General features: G+C 39.7%; 1 protein-coding gene and 1 non-coding gene across 7 annotated transcripts in view; one reads left to right on the forward strand and one right to left on the reverse strand.

The window, feature by feature from the left end:
* The window catches only part of ANK1 (ankyrin 1), a 349,200-nt gene that overhangs the window by 265,216 nt on the left and 60,830 nt on the right, over positions 1–23,154 (reverse strand). The window lies entirely within an intron of this gene.
* Positions 13,044–13,148, forward strand: LOC130456659 (U6 spliceosomal RNA). Its single transcript, XR_008915724.1, has one exon. It is a non-coding gene; the product is annotated as a U6 spliceosomal RNA (small nuclear RNA).

Raw genomic sequence — 23,154 nt, forward strand, 5'->3', positions numbered from 1 at the left:
GAAGCCCCAGGTGACACACAAAGGCCTGCAGATGGCACAGAGAAAAGTTTAGAAACTCAGAAATGCACAAAAGATGTGTATAGTATTGTATGATATCAATATATTTTATCTTTTAATACCATAGACAATAAATACACCATAAAAAAGAGAAAGAAAAAAATCAGACTTCTATGGTACAAAGAGAGAGAGAGTCAAAAAATTTTATGTATATTTTCCAGATTGCGGTGGCATGATGCCCCTAACCCCTACAGTGTGGAAGGGATATCTGTGTATGTATGTATGAATATATATATATGTGTGTATATATATATATATATATATATATGTAATGGGCCTCAAGTCATCTCTGTGAATTCAAATATGGCTTCAGATATTTACTAGCTGTGTAACTTTGGACAAGTCACTTAACCCTGTTTGCCTCAGTTTCCTCATCTATAAAATGAGTTGGGAAGGAAATGGCAAACCACTCCAGTGTCTTGGCCAAGAAAATCCTGAATGGGGTCACAACTGAACAACAACAATAGAGAGGTTAGAGGGTTTCCCCAGGGGCTCACAGGTAATTTGCATTAGAGGCAGGTTTTGAAAGCTTGTTCTCTGTCTCCAGAATCACTGATCTTTCTACCAAATCATGTAGTCCATTAAAATATTTGAAAACACTTTATAAGGCGAGCTACCAAAATTTTAAAAAAGAATTTTTTAATCATACACAGCCATAACACATCATTAAGAAGTAACTGGATTCCAGAATAAATTACAAACCAATAGGTAAACATATGTAAGAAGATATTTAGACATTATTGTACCCATTTGAAAGTTGAAGAAACTAAGTCTCGATTTCCCTCAGATCAGAGCATCCATGGTAGAATCAGAAATAAAACTCATCTTTTCTCCCTTTCTAGTGAATTTTCCCATTTGAGAGGCATGACCCTAAAAAATAAAAAAAAAAAGATATGAGGAATTCTCCTGAAGAGAGGAGGCCCATCCTAGCACTTACTTGATCAGCATTTAAGGTTACTTAGTCACTTGAGAGTTTTTTCTCCAAAATCTAATTCAATTATGGAAACCACCTTATGAATGGAAGAGCCCACAAATGTACCCTGCTGCCCTTATGTGATTCAACCACTTCTGGAAAGAGACTAATTCTCAATAAAAGAAGTCAGGATAAAGGTCTTTGGGGCAAATAAAGATAAGGGATTTCTTTCTGTTTTTATAAGTGTGAGTGGACAAACCCAACTGTTTTATTTATCTGAATTTGATGACTTCTTCTTAAGTGCTTCCAGGGCCCTGAATATTTTGTTCTCTTTTCCTTGGCATCCACCCAAATCTCAGAACACAGTCACTTGAGGGAATGAAATTTCTCCTGAAATCTGCTTCTTCAGGGGCAGCTAGGTGGTTAAGTGGATAGAGTACCAGGTCTGAAAGGAGGTCTTGGGTTCAAATGTAACCTCAGACACCTCCTAGCAGTGACCCATGGCAAGTCACTTGACCCCAACTGCCTAGCCCTTACCATTCTTCTGTCTTGGAATCAATGCTTAGTATCAATTCTAAGGCAAAAGGTAAGGGTTAAAAAAATTCTTTTTAAACCTGCCTCGGTCCATGGGAAAATGTTCTAAGGACTTTGTTTCCCTTCCCCCCCCCCTTCTTTTCTAGTGCATTTGGTTTGCCATTGTAGGTAACCACATCCTCTCTCCACCTCTGAGATGGAAGGAATCTTGGAAGTCATGTAACCCAACCTGTGCCTGACTGAGTACACCTTCTATAGCATTGGCAATGCATGATGGATCACTCAGGGTTTACGGGTCTCTAATGAGTTGCTGTTATTATTACTGTTGTTATTATTATCTCATTTCTCTCATCTGTTTTGATGGAATTCAGATAGAAATGGTACCTGGGCAAACCTCTGTCCTGCTTTATTCTTTAATGATCAACAGACAACTGCTGAGGTGAGTAAAAGAATTCCTTTTTTTTTAATTGAATGAAAACGGTAGGATATAAGCTTATCTTCCACAAACTCAATAAAAGAATTTTTAAGACAACTGCAGTAATGGACCAAATGGCAAGGAAAACATCTCCAATACCCTTTGCTGATCTAATTTGATTCCTTCTCCTAGGTCTATATATTTTGTGCTTTTAGTTTAGAGACTGAACATTCAGTATGGTGACATCTATTAAAAACACTCTTAATACATATGAACACACATCAAAGCATACTATTTTTCTTTTAATATGTGTGTATGGGGCTTTTTGCCTTATATGAGTCTTCTTTCACAATGTGATCAATATGTAAATGTTTTTTACATGATCACACAAGTCTAATCTAGATCAAATTACTTATCAACTCAGGGAAGGGGGAGGGAGGAAAGAGGGGGAGAGAACTTATCTCTCAAAATTTTGGAAAGCATATCTTAAAATTGTCAAATGTATGCTGGCGGAGTTGTGAATTGATCCAACTATTCTGGGAGTCAATTGGAATTATGACCAAAGAATTGTAAAAGAAAGCATACCATTTAATCCAGCAATATCACTACTAGGTTTGTACTCCAAAGAGATAATAAAAAAGGGTTGTACAACAATATTCATAGCTGCACTCTTTCTGGTGGCAAAAAAAATTTGGAAAATGAGGGGGGTGTCTCTCAATTGGGGAATAGCTAAACAAAAATGTGGTATATGGTGGTGATGGAATACTATTGTGCTGTAAGAAATGATAAACTGTAGGATTTCTATAAGAACTGGAAGAACCTCCATGAACTGATGCAGAGTGAGAGGAGCAGAACCAAGTGGACATTATACACAGAAAGTGAAACACTGTGAAACAATCCAATGTAATGAACTTCTCTACTAGCAGCAATGCAATGATCCAAGACAATTCTGAGGGACTTATGAGAAAGAACACTATCCACATCCAGAGAAAGAACTGTGGGAGTAGAAACACAGAAGAAGAATGTATGACTTATCACTTGTTTATGTGGATATATGATTTGGGGTTTTGGTTTTAAATGATTGCTCTATTACAAAAATAAAAATGGGTATCAAATGATAACATTTGTACAGCCAAATGGAATTGCTTGTTGACCCTGGGAGGAGGAAGGGAAGAGGAGAGGGAAAGAAAATGAATCATGTAAACATGGAAAAATATTTAAAAATAAATAAAAATTTTAAAATCACCATGTGTATTTGGGAAAAATAAAATGTTATATAAAAAAGGATTTTGTTCTTGAAAACTTGGAGGTTAGTGCTATGTCTGAATAATTGCAAGAGAACCTTTTGTCTATAGTAATACTCCAAGTTCAGTATGGCTTATTTGTTGAATTCTCAAGGAAATTTTGAACTTTGCATTTGTAGGACAGAAATTCGGTTGCATGAAAAATAGTATGCTCTTAGCACATCAATCTAGCTACCTTGTTGTCTTTCTTTGAATTGGATAAACGCTATATTTTTGCAACCTACCTAGTGATATATTGCACAATGTCTGCTATTTTCTTGAAAAATCTGCATCCATCTTTAAGTCTGGGCTTCCTAAAAAAAAAAACTTTCTCTAGTTTCTAGTAGTAATAGTCTAATCTTACATCTCTGTCATGAGCCTTTCCTATTCTGCAAATAAATCTCTTCACTCAACCATTTGTCTGGTACTTCTTTATCAATATATTATTGGTCAAAATCACCTGGATTACTGGGATTCTATAGGACTAAAAATACACACAAAAAGAAACACACAATTCATCTCCACCAGAGAGATAATGAGCTTAAAATGCAAAACAAGACATACATACATTGTTGGATATGGCCAGCGTGGGAATTTATTTCGCTTGGCTATGCATATTTGTCATGAGGACATTGTTTTAATTTTTCTTATTGTTGAATGGGGAAGGGAGGTGTGAAGATTGAATTTAGTTCTCCCCTGATTGTAACAAGGAAGGTACTTAGCTCTTCCTTGATTTCGAAGATTAAAATGGGAAAGAAAGAAAATAAATATATTTAAACTGGGATAGGGAGTGGGAAATTACACAAACCTTTAAAAAAATTAAAAAAGTAAATGTTGTCCATGGAGTACCTTAAGTTTCTTATATCTAAATCATTTCATAGGTTCCATCAAGTGTTAAATTAAATCAGTTAAACTCCAAAGACTCAGGGGCATAGCCTGTTATTACTTCTTACCATTGCTCTCTGATTGGGGCAGCCAAATGGAACAGTGGATAGAATACCAGTCTTAAAGTCAGGAAGACTCATTTTCCTGAGTGATCCTGGACAAGTTACGGTTGCTTCATTTTCCTCATCTGTAAAATTACCTGGAGAATAGCAAACTACTCCAGTATCTTTGCCAAGAAAAGCCCAAATGGGGTAATGAAGAATTGGATACTACTGAAATAACTGAATAAGAATTTCTATCTGAAATGACATCTGTTTTTCAAGGAAATTTTTGACCTGTTCATCATGTAGTTTTAGAATAGCTGTCAATCTTTTTTCTCATTTTCAGATGAGGAAATATTAATTTTCTATAGTTGCCTTGGGATAGTGATTCCTACATCTTGTTTACATTGTACAAGCTTTTATTTGGATGCATTTTCTATTGTCATCCATTTTACTCTTACAGAAGTTTACCTTAAGACTGATTAGTTGATGTTTTCATAAACCTTTACAAAGCTAAAACTAGAAGGGACCCTAAGGAAGGCAGTGTAGTATACCTGAAAGAATACTAGATTTGGAGTGAGAGGAATTGAGTTCAAATCCCATCACTGCCATTTACAACCCCTATGAGTGACCTTTGGCAACCTGTCTGGGACTTAGTTTTCCCAACTATAAAATAAGGGAGTTGGGTTAGATGATTTCCAAAGTCTCCTGCAGCTCTAGATCAATGATCCGAGAGTGGTTTTTCAAAGATGATCTAGTCCCATGTTGACAAAGGTGCTGTGTTCCCCCTCTGCACCAGTTCCCCTCTCCACATTGCCTGAGGACAATTTTTGCATGCCTCATACTCTGTCCGGCAGCTCAATATGAGTACTTCCTCCCTCCCCAGTCTGGGCTAATAATTCAGGGGGCTCATAGGTAGCTTGAAGGTGCAGTTTGGGCATCTAATCTCTAAAAGGTTCACCAATGCTGATTCTAGTCTGACTCTTTTATGTTACAATGAGGAAATAAAGTCCCAGAAAAGTTTGGAATGGTGACCACTAATTGAAAGAACATAATATGGAACAAGCTAAATTGTGGTTGGAGGATAGATGGATGGATGGAGAACCTGCATTATTTCCAACCAGGAATGATGAGTGAAGGATATGATCAGGAAAGAGGTCCTCTGAGGAGCAGCTAGATGGCACAGTGGATAGAGAGCCTGGCTTGGAGACTGAAAGTCCTGGGTTCAAATCTGTTCTCAAATACTTCCTAGTTATGTGATCCTGGGCAAGTCACTTATCTGTTTGCCTGGCCCTAGCTCTTCTGTCTTAGAGTTACTAAAATACTCTGAACACATTGAGAATTAAGAGGATCAGGAAGAAGGTAGACAATGAGGAAGGAGAAGGTCCCTGAAAGAAGAGGGATGAGGACACTATGGTCAACCTTCATTTACTTCACTATTTTCCCTGGGGCCAGCCCTATTTTAAAGACAGCCAGTTCATTAAACCAATATTGCTTAATGGATATTTTTGTAGACAGATCTGCAATAGCAGTACTTTGCAGCAGATAGGCCACAGGATTTGAAGTCAGAAAACCCAGGCTCAAGCTCCAGCCTTTTCACTTACTAGCTTTCCAACCTTGAGAAAATCACTTGCCCTGTCTAAGCTTTAGATGTCTGTAAAATGGAAATAATAATGCTTGCACTACCTACTTCATTGACAATTTGCTACCTAGGTCCCTAGGAGACTAGTATGCCTCTCCTGTGGACTCTTTCGAGAAGGATAGGATGGGGCAGAAGGGAAAAGCAGAATTCCTAATCATCAGCTTGACTTCTAAAATGGACACTGAAAATAAAAAGTGGGACCTGATATAGGAAGATGAGTTCAAATCTAACCTCAGACATTTACTAGCTACGGGAACTTGGGCAAGTCACTTAACCCTATTGGCCTCAGTTTCCTCATCTGTAAAATGAGCCGAAAGGGCAAACTATTGCAATATCTTTGCCAAGAAAACCTCAAATGGGGCCACAAAGAGTCAGATACGATAAAACGGCTGAACAACAACCTACATATATGAACATATACCAGGAAAATACCAAAAGGGATCATGAAGAGTCCTCCACAAATGAAAAAACTCAACAATACCACCTGCCTCACAGAGCTATTGTGAGGATCAAATGAGATAATGAGTTTAAAGCCCTATGATGGTGCCTGCCTAATAGCTATGTTAAACAATTCGATACTTGATCTAATGGGCGTGGGGATGTGGAAAATTAGCAACATGGGGAAGCCAGGGTCCACTTTAGAACCTGAGCTAATGATTCGAACCTTCATTCCACCTCTCCCCCACCCCATCCTCCTTGAACGAGTCCACAGGGCAACTATACTAGACTCCTGGGAACCCAGGCAGTAAACTCTGGGATAATTGTTTGATAGGAGCAACATTAGCGGACCATAAACAAGCAAACCTAATTAATGCAAGTCTCCACTGACCAAAAAGCAATCACTGTCTCAACAACCTGCCTTCTCAGTATGGTTATTGGCCCCCCTGTTTTACTTAATGTAGTGAGGACCCAACCTAAAGAAGGGTCAGTGATGTGCTAGACAGAGCGGAGAATGTGGTGGAAAGAAGACTCTAGAACCTGGACCACTCTTCGATGATACCTACAATTGGCAGGCAAGACAGATTGAAGACAGATTCTATTCAAATATTTATGACTTGGAAAAGAGAGAAGATGACCAAAAAAAAATCCTATAATATAGATGGGATCTTTAACATTCAATGAAACGGGAAAAGTAAGGTCATTAAAGCCTTGTCTCTGTTGGCCAAATATAGCAAAGGATTTATGAGTCTTGTGGGGGTGGCAGTCATCTATAGATGTGCCACCTCAGTGCCAAAGGAGGCTGCCTTGCATGATTTCAGCTGGTAGATCTGCTCTGGCCCATATGGGAAAATGTCCTTATCTGAAAATGGTCAGGCCAACTCTCTCCAAAGTACCAAGACCACAGAGGCTTAAGGAAAGCAGGGAGATCCTTTGAAAGAAAGCTTTCCACAAAATGTGAAAAATGACCCCTGACTTCTTAAAGAGAACAGATGGTCCCCAGAACCCATCAGAAAGGATTATTCAACTTTTGGGCCTTTAAGAGCCCTTTCTTTGAAGCCAATCCGCCTTCACGTAGGTAAGCTTCATTTATCTAAAATAGAACATAAGGAGGATAGCCAGGTAGCACAGTGGATAGAGCATCAGGCCTGAAGTGGGGAGGACCTGTGTTTAAATTAGCCTCAGACACTTCCCTGGTGTCTAAATCACTTAACCCTGATTCCCTAGCCCTTGCAGCAATTCTCTCTTAGATACTAAAATAGCAGGTAAGGTTTAAAAAAAAATAGAAGTCCTCTGAGGGCAGGGACACTTCTTCCTGCTCCTAACTAACTTCCCTACCTTAATCACTTCTTCTCTCCTCCTCCCCAAATAATTACTCAGTCAAATTTCCTTCTTCTTTTCTCCCCCAGAAGGCACCTAATACAACATTTTTTAATTGAACTAAGGCAAGCTCTGGACATCCTCTTGGTTCTGAATGGTCCCAGTGGGTCTCAAGATGTACCATTTCCTTTGTTCTCGGTGGCCTGTAAATGGACACATTTCCAAAGAAGGGGTATAATAATGTTGCCGCTAGAGAAACACTACAAAGCAAAAAGTGTTTTCAAATGGCTTGGAATCATGAAAAAACTTTCCCCTTCCTTGGGCATGTGGAGAAGATGTCAGAAAAGCACTTTCATTGTTGTTTTCATTCACCTTGACTGCTATGATCCTTCTGCCACTGCTGCATGGAGGTGACCCTAGTGCTTCTAATGAGCTCAGGCTGGTCTCCCCAAGCATGACTGGGTAACAGACTGTGTGTCTGTCTTCCAAAGCCACACTAGCTATAAGGACTAGAAAGCCCATTTGTTTTGATCGAACACCATGCGATGTTTTTGGCAATTCATAAAATATTGAGGGTGGGAGGGGCAGCTGGTTGACTTAGTGGACTAAGAGCCAGATCTAGAGATGGGAGGTCCTGGGTTCAAATATGACCTTAGATACTTCCTAACTGTGTGACCCAGGATAAGTCACTTAACCCCAATTGCCTAGCTCTTACCCCTCTTCTTCCTTGGAACCAATACTTAATATTGATTCTAAGATGGAAGGTTTGGGATTTAAAAATATATAATAATTGAAGGTGGGGAGAGTTTCTAGTTATGGCGATAGATATTGTACCTTTTTGAGTGGTTAGCTTTAACAAAGAGCTCCAAAATTCTAAAAAGTGATCAGCCTCCAACAGAATAAGTATTCTATAGGGGATTCCATAGAATAGAGAAGGAAATGAAGGGAGATTGATGGGCAAGGGGAGTCTTGACACTTCAAACCAGATGGCAGAAACAGCCATTTATCTGCCTGTTCCTAATCATTGCTATCAAAGTGGAAGGGACCTTGAAAGCATCTCTAAACTGAGCCCTTCATTTCACCAATATCAAAAATGAGGTAAGAAGCATTTCCTAAGTGGTTTAATTCAAGATCACAAAGTTAACATGTAACAGAAGTAGCGCTTGACCCCAGATCATCTGAATCCAAACAGCCCTCTCTCCTCAGAACATCAAATTGCCTTTCTATTAGCAGAGAATGAATAGTAAATAAATGCTCCATTTTTCTTTCTCAGAGGAAGCTTTTTCCTCTGAATAATACCAGAAGCCAGCAAGAGGCAATGAAAAATAAATTGTCCCTTCAAGAGACTTAGGCCAGGGCATACCAAAGAGAGAAACACCATCAGAGAATAAAGCCAACCAAGCAAACCCTGGAATACCACCACAATATTTTTTCAAGGAAATATTTTTTTTTAAATAGGAACTGACTGACAGCAGAGAAACTCAAATGACTTAACAAAAAGAGAAGGAGAAAACAAAAGAATAAGGAAAGAAGACAGAAATAGACAAGAGAGACACTGGAAAAAATAATTTTAAATGTCATGTATAAATGTATAAAATTACTTTGTTTTGATACTATTCATAGCAGCATAGATCTTAGAGGGCATTCAAGGCCCTCTATAAATTGTCAGTAGCACCCTCTCTTTCTCATCATTTCTGTGCTGCTCCCACAGGGTACTGTACCACCCCCATGGTCCAGCCAAACCCACCAATCCCCTTCTTTCCCCCAGTCCTACCCCAGACATCTGTTAGTTTTCTATCCCTGGAATGTCCTTCATCCCTCTCTTCCCTGTTCCCAACTGTAAGGCCACCTCTTCCAGAATGCCTTCCCTAAACTCCAGCATGCCCCAACCCCACCTCCCCACTCTCCTCACTCCTACCCACTTTGTTCTGTGTCATTAGACAGGCAGCTCCTTGAGAGCAGAGACCATCTTTTGTCTTTATTTCTGTCTTCAGTGCCTGGCACAGTGCCCAGCACATAGTAGGCACTCACTAAATGTTTGTTGATCAAGTGTCATTCTAACGTACACATGGAGTGTATTCATCTACCAGACTGTAAATTCCAAGAGGGCAGGGGCTATGCTCTCTAAAATGAGCATCTCTCCCAGGACCCAAATACAAGTGTTCTTCAAACGTCTGGTGCTTGGTTGAACTGATTTAGAGCTCTTCTACAACAAGGAGGGATTACCCAGCATAATCGTTGACATCACTGACAAGGGATCGAGCAGGGACCAGCACCCACCCATATTTCCTCATTCCCAATGCATTTCTTTTCACATTGGACATTGGACTCAAATTGCCAATTTCTTGGCAATTTCTTATTCCTTATTGACAGGAGGAGGTGAGGTGGCCCTACTGCTTCCCCCAGAAGTCTCTACCTGATTAAACAGAGTATCATTTTTATCCATCACATATCAGTAGAAAAACCTGTACCCAGCTGCCTGTCTGGGGATCTTCTCTCCAGCAGAGGCAGAATTCTATGTCAGGGTTCTCGTGGCATCCCAGAAGACTCAAACCTTTAGCACACCCTACTGCAGATTGGGATTCTGATCCTAACTTTCCATGAGTCATGGACCCTTTTGGCAGACTGATTGAAGCCTATGGACTTCTCAAAAATGTCATAAATGCATGAAATAAAATACGTGGGATTACAAAAGAAGCTAATGAAGCTGTGGACTTCTCAACTTTTTTTAAATGCATAAAATGAAATACATGGGATTACAAAAGAAGCCTAGGGACTTCTCAAAAATGCATAAAATAAAATACGTAGGATTAAAAAAAGAAACTAATGAAGCTTATGGATTCCTTCTCAAAAGGTTTTTCAATCCATAAAACACATAGGATTGCAAAAGAAACTATTGAAACCTACAAACTCCTCGGAAAAAAATGTTTAAATGGATCAAATAAAGTGCATGGGATTACAAAAGACACTAATGATGCCTGTGGATTACTCAAAACGGTTTTAAATGCATAATAAAATACCCGGGATTACAAAAGAAACTAATTGTATTAAAATCCAGTTATCTACTAGTTTTAAAAGTTCATAGACACTAAGGTTAAGAACTCTTGCCAAATGAAAGGCAGAGCCCCTTCCTTCAGCCCTCTAGAGGATTCAGAAGGACACAGCCTTCGGTGACTTTCCTCCTTTCTCCCCCCCCCCCCCCCCATCTCACTCTCCTCTCCTCCTTACAAGAGAAAGCACCCCAGGGCACGTCCCAGAAGGTGACTGGCTGAGAAATGCTCTGGCCCCACTGGGGATTTGGGCAGATGAGGAGCTGCACAGCCTCAACCACTATTGCATCAATTAATGGAATGAAAGGTTTCTTAAGGAAAATGAAGCCCAGAAGGGAGATTAACAAGAAGGGAAGAGAAGGTGAAGGGAGAGTAAAGACAACCTCATGGAAGAAAAATGCCAGAAATGGGTACAGAGGAAAGGAGGGGGCGGGAAATGCATCACCCAGCGCTTCCTAATGCGGACCGGTGTTTGTTCCCCTCTTTTCCTCCAGCCTGAAGCTGGGTCCACAGGAAGCCAAACACCTGGCAGGTTGGCAATATGCAGATGACTGCTGAGGATTTTCCAGACTTCAGCCTACACAGATATCTCGGAGTCAGCACATTTCCTCAAAATGGGTCTCCAATTGACTTGGAAAGTTAATCAGGCTGGCCCCGTTAAGGAGGTGACGGTGTCAAGTGCTTTGCAAACCGTAGGGTGTTATATAAATGTCTCTGTATATTTGTAGGTATGTTGTTTGAATAAATATTTTTTTCAATCAACCAACTTGCTCCCCATCAAGGAGAAGGGGGGAGGGCAGAGATGGGTTGTGATAGAATCGACAATGGACAACAATCTGGTTCTGCAGTCTAAGGCACTCCCTCCCTCCCTCCCTCTGAGTTCCAGTCTTGCCATCTCCTCTCCATCCACTGCAAGCATCCTCCCTACCCCCAATCCCTTTCAGGTACCCCTGTGGAGGTTGTTTCATCCATTAGCATATAAACTCCTTGAAGGCAGAGACTCTGTTGCTGGCTTGTCTTTGAACCTTCAAGCTTAACATGAAGGCTTAATAACTGTGTTGCCATTGGAGCCCTCCATCCTAAGAGGGGAGATCTCCGATTCCAATGAGGAGACGCTGGAGGGACTCTCAATGGTTGATTCACCACATATGGGGGGGAAGGAAATGAAGATGGAGAGACAGACACTCATACCCTTGTAATGGTGAATATATGCCTATGTCCCTTTGTGAATCACCCATATATATGCAAGTATATACATATACATATGTATCAAATACATATACATATACATATATGACAATCGTCATCCTCGATTAGGAGAGACTACTACTACTATACATATATACTTACGAATATATGTATGGAGTGTACATGGCACCATGGATAAAGTTCCAGGCTGGAATCAGGAAGACAAGTTCAAATGGGGCCTCTGACACTTCCTAGCTGTTTGATCCTGGACAAGTCACTTGACTTCATTTACCTCAGTTTCCTCATCTGTAAAATGAGCTAAAGAAGGAAATGGCAAATCCCTCCACTATCTTTGCCAGGAAAATTCCAAATGGGCTACCAAGAATCAGACATGACTTAAATGATTGAACAAAAACAAAAGCACATAGGGTGTTATGTACATGTAAGTAGGGAGGCAGAGGGCAGTGCTACAGGGAAATGAGCCCTGATTCTGGAGTAACTGATTCTAAACTGAGTTTAAGCAAATCCTACCTTCCCAGGCTACAGTTTTCTCATACATAAAGTGAGGGGATTGGGACTAGATGTCCTCTGAGGTCCTAGGATGCACACATGTACATGCACACATCTTATAAGCAATAAGGAAGGCACGGATACAGCAGGAAAAATACTGGCTCCAGAGTCAGTGGGGCTTGAGTTCAAATCATGCCCCTGATACTTACTACCTTGGACAAGTCACTCAACTCCTCTGAACTTCAGTTTCCTTGAGATCTATAAAATTCCTTCCAGAGTTAAACCTAAGAATCAATCTCCACTACCATCATTCTTCTTATTTAAAATCATATACCTAATCCATGAGGGGAGTGAATATGTATATATATGTATGTGTGTGTGCATATATATGCATATATATATATGAATATGGGCAGCTAGGTTGTGATAGAGCACTGATCTTAGAACCAGGAAAACTCATCATCATGAGTTCAAATCTGGCCTCAGACCCTTCCTAGCTATGTGACCCTGAGCAAGCCACTGAACCCTGCTGGCCTCAGTTTCCTCATCTATAAAATGATCTGAAGAAGGAAATGGCAAAACACTCTAGTATCTTTGCCAAGAAAACTTCAAATGGTGCCACAAAGAGTCTGACATGACTGACGTGACTAAACAACATATGAATGCATATATGCATGTATATATGTATCTGTACTGTAAATGTGTGTTTAAAAAATATCCGTGGTGGCTTTGATGGATTAAAACATAACTTTTTCAAAGAGAAACCTGTGCTTGCTTTGGCACCACAAGTACCAAAAATTGGAACGATCCAGAGATTAGCATGGCCCCTGTGCAAGGATGACATGCAAATCCATGAAGAATTTCAACTAAAAAAGAGGGAGAAACCAATCCCCAGGAGGGTGGATAGAGTCTTCCATTGCTTTCAGTGTTATCTATCCAACCGAATCTCAGAAATGAAAGACACTTGAGAAACCATCTAGTCCAAAGGGACACAAACTGAAGTTGGCAATAGTAAATGATTTGCCCAAAATCATGCAGCCAATTAAGTGGCTGAGTGAGGATTTGAACTCCAGGTCTTTGGACAGGAACACTATGGAAACAACAATCACTCTTAATTGCATTTACAGTAGTAATAACAACTAAGAATGGTATTTGAACAATTCTTTAAATTGTGCAGAGCACTTGGTATGTGTCATCTCATCTTATTCTCTCAACCACCCTGTGTTTGAGACTTTATTCTTAGTATTCTCATCTTGTAGGTAAGGAGACAGTCTCGGAGAGTAAAGTGACTTAGCTAGGATCATACAGTAAATGCTTAGAGATGGGATCTTAACTCGGTTCTAGTCTCATACTTTAGGCACAATCCTAAAGTGCCTCCAGACCCACGATAGCCTTTAGTCCAATTGTGCTAATAAACTGGGGGCTAATAAACAGGATGCTGGAGGAGAGGAACCATTTCAGCATAAATAGCTGTTGACCTATGAAGGAGTTTCAGTTCGATGTGAGCAAATAGCAAACTTTGTATAGTTTGTATTGATGAGCATAAAATCCTCAAGTCCAAATTAGAAACTTGGAACCAAAAATACCATAGCAAAATTGCAGTATTATTCTTGGCCAAAAAAAAAATCACAAGGTAATTGAATGTAATGCTTGGAAGTACAAAGATGCTTACTTCTAGAGAAAAAGAAGTCTTTTCCCTGACGAGTAACTTCAGATAATTGGTCAAAGGCCCTAAGGGACTTACTTCACCCTTTGGTGAGAATAATATCACACTTCAAGAAGCAGTCCCTTAATCAGTTTCTCCATCCCCTTCACTGACCTCAGGGAAAACACAGTCTTGCTTCAACAAACCCTTTATTGGTCACAAATCTTTTAATGTTTTGATGAAAAAATTCTGCTGGTAGGATTCTATTCATTTAGGGGACATTTTCTCCTTTTTGTCCAGTTTTATGTTTGAAGAGATCACTTTCATACCATGATCAGGGATCCTGTGGAAAGCCTCACCAGATATATGAAGGTAACTGGCTCTTAGTTGGGGGGATGGCAGAAAATATGATGACCCACTTTTAAGTTGAATCTGCATTATACATTTTCTCTAAAACTTTCTTAAATCTAGACAATAAGCAAAACAATAAATCAAGTTTTGATTTATAGCAATTTCTGAGATGTAAATGCTCACACTGAAAATTTAACAATCAGCTCTTAGGTGATGGTTCCAGCATGTCCCTGACACTCAAATAATTGCTGAACATTGAACATGACTAGGGTATCCCTCTGCAAAGGGCCTCCATCCATATTTTGAGATCTTGGTGCAGTTTTAATTTATTCATATAGTTTGTTAAAACATTGAATAAACATTTATTTATTAACTATTCTGGAGGGCAGCTGGGTGGCTCAGTGGATTGAGAGCCAGGTCTAGAGAGGGAAGTCCTGGGTCTAAATCTGGCCTCAGACACTTCCTAGCTGTATGACCCTGGGCAAGTCATTTCATCCCCATTGCCTAGCTCTTACCCCTCTTCTGCCTCAGAACCAAAACACAGTATTGATTCTAAGACAAAAGGTACAGGTTTAAAAAAATAAAATAAAATAACTATTCTGTTTCAAAATATATGGGGAAATGGGGGAATGACCAAGTAAAAACCCTTAGAGCAAAAAGATTTTTGTAGCTTGTAGAACTACAAAGTCTGAGTATTCATTTTATATTATAAAGGTCTCTTTGTGGAAAAGGAAGGAAAAAAGAGAAAGCAATGAGTAATCAACAGAAAAAAGAAAAGGTGCCCAGTGGCTTAGCCATCCAGGCAAGAATTAGCGCTGGATCTGAGAAGTCCTGGGTGTAAAGATAGGATTAACTCTCCCCTTGTCTATTTTTAGCTAAATAAATCAAGAACTTTAAGTACTCCTGCTTAGTACCTTACCAGTCACTAAGTGTAAGAGTTCACAAGTCACTTGCTACAATGGGTGACAACTCAGCCTTGGCCCCATCCCCTTAGGCAGTGCTAAGTAAATTGAAAGACTGCAATTGGTTCCTGTAAAGTAGGAGAGCAACAGGAAGTGAGGTTGAAAAAAAACTGATTTAAAAAGGCCAACTTGAGGATTCAGTGGGACTCACTCTGCATTGGTGAGCCCGGCTGGAAGAGAAGACTCTTTCCCTGGATCCTATGTTGGCTTGGGGTGGTGTGTAGAGTGATTCCTTCCTTGGCTCTTTGGTCTCTACTCTCTGCTTGTTTGTGCTTCAGTGGGACGTTCTCATCAGCATGAGTTCTGGTGAAATTCTTGGTGGTCTTAGCCTTGTGGGCACTGAAGACTCTCTGAGGATTCTTCAGCATCTTCTGGTTCTTTGGATTTTAGCTTTCTAATTAGGACTGTGGATTCTGGTGAGATTAGCTTTCAAATTCACATTTGCTGTCTGGAGACATTAGGATTAAATTTAGGGTATTTGTAGCTAGGCAGTACTTTCTATCTCTTTATCTACATTTTTCCACTTTCGCTCTTTCTACCTCTTTGTAAATGAAGCTGCTAAAAGTCATTTTGACTTAAGCTGTAATGTTTTTAAATTGGCAACCACAATATTACTTTAGAATTCTCATATTTAGCATAAAACCTAAATTTAAATTCTTACATGAGCAACTAGACTTGCCTTGGGGCCAGTACATTCTTGGGGGATGGAGAGATTGGGGTCAGAGAGAAGGGTAGAACTTAACCTCAGGTCTTCCTGGCTTTAAAGGCTGTCTCTGTCTCTCAATCACTCAGGTAAATGAAATCCTCATTGGAAGAGAGAGTGAAAAATAATAATTAATATGTATTAGCACTTTAAGGCTTAAAAAGACTCTTAAACATATTATTTCATTTTATCCTTACTACAATCTGGAGGGGATTAGGGAGCTACTATTATCTAATGTTACAGATGAGGAAACTGAGGTAGGCTAAGGTGATACAACTTTCCCGAGGTCACACAGCTAATAAGAATCAAAGGGAGGAGTATAACTTATGGATTCCAGCATTCTATCCATTAGACTAAAAGAGAAAGAGAAAATTGGGGGTTGGGCAGTGGCAAGGGATATTACCTATGCCAACTTGATGACTTTTCTGTTTAGATCACACAAGACGGAAAAGGAAGCCAAAAGCCAAGATCCTCTGAAGGGACTGAAGACACACTAGGAAAATGGCCCTAAAACAATGAAAAGGTTAGATATTATTTCCCTGTGTTCTATTTTATTTTTTTCCAACTTATACCAGATTATATCTCTGTGTTTATTCCCATCCTAAAGAGAATAGTTAACTAATTCACAGTGTTATTTTAATAGAGTTTATTTTTGTAGTATTCTCTCAAATGAAGGGCCTAGATTAGATGTTTATATCTCACTTTTCAGGCATTCAATCCTAGGGAAACGTAAACTCTGAAGGCTATGCCATAAATCCCAAGAAGTACCAAAAGGAAAGAATAAAGGCAGGGGGGAATAAGGAAAGGGCAACCACAGACATAGTCTTTTTGAGTCAATTCTCCATCAGACTTTTCTGAAAAGAAGGCAAGGAGAATTTTAATGGGACAGAAAAGAGGTGTAGTGGATAGAATGCCAGGACTAAAGTCAGAAGGACTATGTTCAAATCCAGACTCTGACACTTATGTGACCCTGGACAAGTCCCTTAAACCTGTTGGCCTCAATTTTCTCATCTGTAAAATTAACTGGAGAAGGAAATGGCAAATCACTCCAGTGTCTTTGCCAAGAAAACTTCAAATGGGGTCACAAGGAGTCAGACACAAATGAACAACAAAACAACAAAATATTTTAATCATGTTCCCTTCTCTGCTTAAAAACCCTGAGCTCATTTATTTGTTCATTCAGCCCACCCACATATATTAAGCACTCACTTTGAGCAACCACCTTATATGATCTATGAGATTAAGTGGAAATTCTTCACCTTAACCTTCAAGAGAAGATTCTACCCTGCCTACCTATTTAGCTTCCCACTGCCCTCCAGTATAAATACTCCTCTCCAGTCAGACCCAGCTAATTGCTAGATCTCTAAATAGGGATATGCTGATAAATGTTTAACAACCAGCTCTCTGAAGTATGACCCATTTCTCAGTTTAATCTCCATTATCAACATTTTCTCCATCATCTTCTTAGGTGTAGACAACCCACAAAACAATAAATCAAACCCTGATTTGTAGTGTTTATCTTTGCTAATTTCTAAAATGTAAATTTTCATTGTGAAAAATTAGTAGTTGGGAGCATCTAGGTAGTATAACAGACAGTGCACCAGGTCTGGAGTCAGGACGACATAGGTTAAATTTGGCCTCAGACACTTTCTGGCTCTGTGACCCTGGACAAGTCACTTAACCCCCATTACCTAGCCCTTACCACTCTTCTGCCTTGGAACCAATACTTAGTATCAATTCTAAGACAGAGGTAAGTATTTTTTAATAAAATAAAATAAACATCTGCTGACGACTTGCTCTGCTTCTCATCTCCCTTCCCCATTTCAAGTAATGGCAAGGCATTCCCATGGGGAGAAAGACAGAGAGAGACAGACAGACAGATAGGCAGAGACAGAGATAGAGAAAGAGACAAAGAGAGACAGAGACTGAGATAGAAATAGAGACAGGGACAGAGACAGGCAGAAACAAAGACAGACAGACAGAGATAGAGATAGAGAGAAACAGAGACAGAGATAGAGAGAGGCAGAGACAAAGACAGACCTATATAATAATTCATATACTTCTTTTCTTCTGCTCAGCACCAATTTTATTATTTTTCCAACAAAAACAATAATAAAAAAAAAGGATGAGGTTCTATAGATGCTCCTGTTCACACAAGATATCGTACTGGTCATATCAAACTAGGGGACATTACAGGGATTTGTCAACACTGGAAAGAGTTTGACCTTGTTGACCAAGCCACAGGGAATACCAAGTAGATGAATAATGTCTAATGTCCAGATTATGCCATACATTTAGATAAATAACAACAGCAATTTGTCTGCTCTTCAGTTGTCTGACTCTTTATGACCCCATTTGGAGTTTTCTTGGCAAAGATTTTAGAATGGTTTGCCATTTCTTTCTCTAGCTCATTTTACAGATAGGGAAACTGAGGCAAATAGGGATAAGTGACTTCCCCAGGGTCACATAGCTAGGAAGTGTCTGAGGCCAGGTTTGAACTCTAAAAGACAAATCTTCTTGCTTCCAGGCCTGGCACTTTACTTGTTATGCCACCTAGCAGCCCCATAGTACTTGTCTCTCTCAACTTGAATCCTAAGTTTTATAGAACATATTTTCTGGTGCCCTTCCTTGGTGATGCCTTTATCTTTCAGATTACTTTCATATATACCATATATATCTTACATTTCCTTTTTTTCTCCCCATTAAAATGTTTGCTACTTGAGAGCTGGTGCTGTGTAGTTTTTTTGCTTTTCATTTTATTCCTGGTGCTTTATTCCCAGTGGCACAGAATAAGGATTCATAAATGTTTGCTGACTGACTGACTGACTAACAGTATATTCTGGATAGACAATACAATGGACAATAAGTTTGGCTTAGAGCAGAATGGGAAGAGAGTGGGCTGGATGGCAAAGCTCCTTTAGTGACTACACCTCTCTTGGGAACGAGGTCCATAATTTTAATACCAACTCTCTCTCAGTATTGCTGCATGGCCCAGACATGGAATCCAATTGTCTCCGTTGAAAGAAAAATGAATAACCCTCAGAAAGCAATGGAGAGGTGTGTGGTAGGTGTGAGCAGGCTGTAATATATATAACAGCAAAGAATTCTCCTGGGGGGGAGGGGATACAAACCAGGAGGGAAAATGAAAGATATCATCACATACAACATAGGTAGCAACACCTATTATACACAGAAATGTATTATAGGAAGAGAAGATGGCGCTTGGCCTTGTGACCAGAGATGAGAAATGGACAGCCAGCCTATACCAGTCATTGGTCCCTTCATAATGTCAGTAGAAAGAAAGGAAGGTGTACAATTTGTTGCAAGGACATAGACGAGTCATCCAGAAGGGGCAGGAATGGATGGGTCATGATGTGCAACACCAGAGAGAATCTCCAAATCAGTGAGACATAACTCCAATTTGTATCAGTATCTTTTTTTTTTACCAGTGAACAAAATTATTTATTTCATGTAAATTTGTGTACAGAATGTGGGACAGTGCCTGGAAAACACCTTAGGATGGATTAGGTAGCACTGACTGCACAACAGGATCAAATTCACCTCAAAAAGACTCACCAAACAATGGTAAAATTCCACCTTCAGAGCCTATCCTCAAGCATGTCATGCAGAAACCTAAAACAAAAACTATTTGAAAAAGTCTTTCCATGCTAAAATAATGAACAAGATACAATGATTCATGGGAAATGGATGGGTAACTTCAAAAATTCTGGGTCTCATCCACATGGGACTCCTCCACTCTGGACTACCTCAGGCAGAGATTGCATCTGCCCAAGAGCCATGTCCTAGCTCCTCCAGAAGAGACCAGAAAGAGAAGGATGTGTTAAGGGTAAAGACTCAGGGCTGTGGCATGGACCTAATGCGTGTCCCTGGGTCATCCCATGCCTTCATGAGGAATTAATGTAAACACAAATGTTTATTACAGGCCAGTTAATATTCCAGAGATAGATCTCTCTGGATGAAGCTGGGCTAGTCTTTGGACACCAGCTTCAATGTCTGTAACCAGTCCTGTGCCAGAAGCCTTCCCAGCTTGGCAGGCTCTGCCAAACTTTATGCTTCCATTAGTATGGAACCCAGGGTCACCTCCATGCCCAATGAGGTATCAGAGCAGACTTTACTAGAAGAATAGTTCAGTTCGATGCAATTCCAAGAAAGGCTTATTAAGCGTCTACTATATTTAACGTGTTGTCTCTATTGTCTATTGCTTCTGGTGAGCTTGTTGTCCTTCATCCTCAAAGAGGACCAAAATGGCATTCCCATGTTGGGGTCAGCACATGGTGTGTCTGACTGTGGCTGATCAGACTGATATGCTCTGGAAGCTATACCACAAATGGGGCACAAATAGCCCATATGAACCTTTGGAACAGGGATGTCTCTAAATCTACAGATCTCATGTTTCCTCTGAGCTACTGCAATGCTGCTTTGCTCATAAAGCCCAGCACCGTGCTGGGAAATTGAATTGCTTCCATTTGAAATGTCTTGGGAAGATTCTGAAGATCACCTAGCAAGACAAGGTACCAAACCCTGAGATCCTCTCTGAAGCTGAACTATCAAGCATTCAAAGTATACCACATAGAGCACAACTCCAATGAGCTGGCCAGTTTGTCTGAATACCAAATATGCATTTGCCTAAAAGACTATTTTACAAAGAACTCACATGAGGCAAGCACTCACACAGAGTTCAGAAGAAGCAATAGCAAGTCCTATCTAAAGGTCTCTCTGAAGAACTTTGATGTCCGTTGTGAGCCATGGGAGACATTGGCACAAAACCATCCAGCATGGCGCATCCACATCAGTATCTACTAGGAAAACTCTAAAACTCCAGTGGATCTCTGATCTCATTCATTATGGAAGGCTGTGGGGTCAAAACTATTTTTAAGATAAGATATTTTAATTTATAATATGGTCAATATCAATAGATATAACACATAGAAATAAAAGCTCCTTGAGGTCTAAATTTTTAACAGTGTAAGAGGGAAAGGCAAATTAAAATAATTTTGAGATACAATCTCATATCTGTTAGATTGACTAAAATGATAGAAGGGAGAAATGACAAATGTTGGAGAGTATGTGAAAAAATTGAACACTAATACACTGTTAGTGGAACTGTGAACTGATCCAACCATTTTGGAGAGCAATCTGGAATTATGACCAGAATTATAAAACTGTATATACCTCTGCCTCAGCAATACCATTGTTAGGTCTGTTTCCCAAGGTGATTAGGAAAAAAGGAAAAGAACTTATATCTTCTAAGATATTTGTAGCATCTCTCTTTATGGTGGCAAAGAACTAGAAATCAAGGGGAGGCCCATCAATTGGGGAATAATTGAATAAATTGTGGTAGACGGTTGTGATGGAATACTACTGTGCTATAAGAAATGATGAGCAGGTTGGATTTAGAAAAATATGGAAAGACTTGCATGAAATAATGAAGAATGAAACGAGCAGAAGCGAGAAAATGTTGTATACAGTAACAGCAATATTGTTAGAAGAGTAACTGTGAATGACTAAGCTATTCTGAGTAATATGAATATTCAAATCAACTACAAAGGACTTATGAAGGAAGATGCTATCCACCTCCAGAGAAAGAACTGAAATGTGGAAGTAGGTATCGTACAGTTTCACATATATATCTGTGTCAAATGTTGGCATTCTCTAGTGTGGGGTTGGGAGAGATGGCACAAGGAACCTCAGAACCCAAAATGTAACCAAAAAATTTTTAAATAATACTCTAGGGGGGAAAGAGCATAAAGGGGTACCAAGACCAAAAATGTTTGGGAACCACTGGTCTAGACAATAGATAGTCTTCATCAAATTAGTTTTCTTATATAAATGGTCAGATAAACCTTTTTTGAGTGAACAAAAGGTTCCATCAGTGTTTAGAAGGACTTGATGTAATCAGTAAAATGTCATCTGCAAAGAGGAGGAAACAGAGGATCCCATAACCCAAACCAAAAGAAGTCCTTCTTCAATTTGGACTCTGGGTCAGATTTTCTCCATGTCAGTGATGAATATCTTTTCTAAGTATGCATCTCCCAGTGCCATGGCTTGCTTAAGAGGCAACTTGGTATAGTGGAGAGAGAACTAGTCTTGAAGTCAGGAATTGGTTCAAGTCCCACTGCAAATAGATCTCAGTCTCCCTCAGTGTTCCAGACAATTCTCTAAGACTATTTTGTCCTTTTAGTCAGGCCTGATTCTTCTTGGCAAAACTAAGTGAATTAAAATGAGTTAAAAAAAGGAAATGGCTAACCACTCCAATCACAGGTTCAGTCCCTCTTTCCATTAATGTTGGTATCCTACAACAGTTATCCTGTTATAACTTACAAGGAATCTCGTTTGATTTTAACATTACAAGCATGATAGACCCCTATTGGAAGAGAGAGTCAAATAAACCAAAAAAGGAATAGTCTTTGTCCTCAAACTACCTCCTAGGGTTGTTAAAAGGATCAAATGAAATAATATTTGTAAAGAGTTTTGCAAATGTTCAAGTGCTACCTAAATGCTATTATTATTATTATTATTAGGAAGTGTTTAGGGGAAAAGAGGAAAAGATATAGACGGATCCAAAAGCTCCCAATGGTGAGCCACTTCCAACACAGTTAAGTGATTATCTGAGAAGTGATTATCTGTTATGGGGACTTTGTTAGAGCCTTTCCAGTTTGGGAGGACCTCCTAGAATACAAGCTCTGCTGAGATAGCCTTCCAGAGGCCACACGCACAGCCATAGCCACACCAGCACAAACTGTCAGAGTGGAATGCAACATTTTTAGGCTACATATGCACATTTTCTCATTTGATCCTCACACCAAGCCAGAAGAGGCAGGTAGTAAACAAATTTACTTTCCCCTGTTTTATTCAGTTCTGTCAGTCATGTCTGACTCTCATGGCCCCATTTGGGGTCTTCTTGGCCAAGATACTGGAGAGGTTTGCCATTTCATTCTCCAGCTTGTTTTACAGATGAGGAAACTGAGGCAAACAGGTAAAATGATTTGCCCAGGGTCACACAGCTAGTGTCTGAGGTCAGATTAAAATTCATAAAGATGGATCTTCCTGATTCCAAGCCCAGTGCTCTATCCACTATGCCACCTAGCTTATATACATGCATTTTCTCATTTGATCCTTACACCAAGACAGTTGAGAAGGATTATATACAAATTTATTCCCCCCGATTTACTGAAGATGAAACTAGGGCCATTATG

This window comes from Monodelphis domestica, chromosome 1, assembly GCF_027887165.1.
Source record: "Monodelphis domestica isolate mMonDom1 chromosome 1, mMonDom1.pri, whole genome shotgun sequence".
In the NCBI taxonomy this organism is placed as follows: Eukaryota; Metazoa; Chordata; class Mammalia; order Didelphimorphia; family Didelphidae; genus Monodelphis; species Monodelphis domestica.